General features: G+C 46.5%; 1 long non-coding RNA gene across 1 annotated transcript; it reads left to right on the forward strand.

Annotated features, from left to right (window-relative positions):
• LOC134736701 (uncharacterized) lies at positions 1-1,023 on the forward strand. The gene is made up of 2 exons (XR_010120956.1): positions 1-263; positions 413-1,023. It is a non-coding gene; the product is annotated as an uncharacterized lncRNA (long non-coding RNA).
• The last annotated feature ends 578 nt before the right edge of the window (positions 1,024-1,601 follow it).

The raw sequence follows: 1,601 nt of genomic DNA on the forward strand, positions 1-1,601 counted from the left end.
AGGAGCGCCCCTGCCCGGCTGCCCCGTCTGGGAAGTGAGGAGCGCCTCTGCCCGGCTGCCCCGTCTGGGATGTGAGGAGCGCCTCTGCCCGGCCGCCCATCATCTGGGATGTGAGGAGCGCCTCTGCCCAGCCGCCCATCGTCTGGGATGTGAGGAGCGCCTTTGCCCAGCCGCCCCGTCTGGGAAGTGAGGAGCGCCTCTGCCCGGCCGCCACCCCGTCTAGGAAGTGAGGAGCGGCTCTGCCCGGCCGCCCCGTCTGGGAAGTGAGGAGCGCCTCTGCCCGGCCGCGCATTGTCTGGGAAGTGAGGAGCGCCTCTGCCCGGCCGCCCATCGTCTGGGATGTGAGGAGCACCTCTGCCCAGCCGCCCCGTCTGGGAAGTGAGGAGCGCCTCTGCCCGGCCACCCCGTCTAGGAAGTGAGGAGCGTCTCTGCCCGGCCGCCCCATCTGGGAAGTGAGGAGCGCCTCTGCCTGGCCGCCCCGTCTGGGATGTGGGGAGCGCCTCTGCCCGGCCGCCCCATCTGGGAGGTCTACCACGGAGGCCAGACGCAATGTGGGGGCTGGATGTGGTGGCTCACACCTGTAGTCCCAGCACTCTGGGAGGCCGAGGCGGGTTGATCACTTGAGGCTAGGAGTTCGAGACCAGCCTGGCCAACATGGCGAAACATATGAAAAATACAACAGACAAACCAACCAACCAACCCAGCGACAACAAAACAGGTCTACCCTGGAGTCATACTCTAATTTTTTCTATTTTCCTCCCTTTCTGATCCTTTATCCCACTTGCTTTTTCTTCCTCTTCCTTCTCCTTAGTCAAATAGAGGATTGAGTTATTATCATTGATCCATACAAAGTCCCTCTCTCATTTATTTTCTTTAATTCCCATCCCCCATTTCTATTTCCCATCTTCCCATGTGCAACCTTCCTAATATGTTTGATATGCATCTTTTTGTTTGTATGTATTTTTAGAAAATGTTTATTGTTTTGTGTGCAAAAAAAATTAATAAAAAAAGAAAAAAAAGAAATTATTCACTATGCTCAGGATATAGAATTCAACCTTATTGATTATATAATTCAGAGCCTTTATAGGCCTACTTATTTTTTGTCTATTGTGTCTGTCATGTGCAGAGTAAATGACTTACAGTCTCTTACTGCTATTATGTTTTTGGCAATTTCTTCTTATTATTTTCTGCAGTTTTGTCTTATGAATTTTATTTATTGCAGAAAGATTCATGACTGCTATTACTTCACTGTGGATTGTTTCCTTTAACATTTTAAAGTCTCTCCCTGTTTTGCAAACTACTTTTAAAATCTAATTTAACCTTACCCAATTTTAATATTACTATCCTTGTATTCTTTTGGCTAAGTTTTTAAAGATTTTTATTATGGAAATTTTCAAACGTGCAAAAATATGAAAAGAAACAAGTATAATGGATATACATTGTATTATACAGTTTTAGCAAATATCAACAGTTGGCCAATCTTGTTTGTATTCTGTACACATCCTTTATACCTAGGTTACTTTGAAGCAAATCCCTGATATTATATAATTTCATCTGTAAATATTTCAGTGTGTATCTCTAAAAGATAAAGACCCTTAACA

This window comes from Symphalangus syndactylus, chromosome 5, assembly GCF_028878055.3.
Source record: "Symphalangus syndactylus isolate Jambi chromosome 5, NHGRI_mSymSyn1-v2.1_pri, whole genome shotgun sequence".
Taxonomy (NCBI): domain Eukaryota; kingdom Metazoa; phylum Chordata; class Mammalia; order Primates; family Hylobatidae; genus Symphalangus; species Symphalangus syndactylus.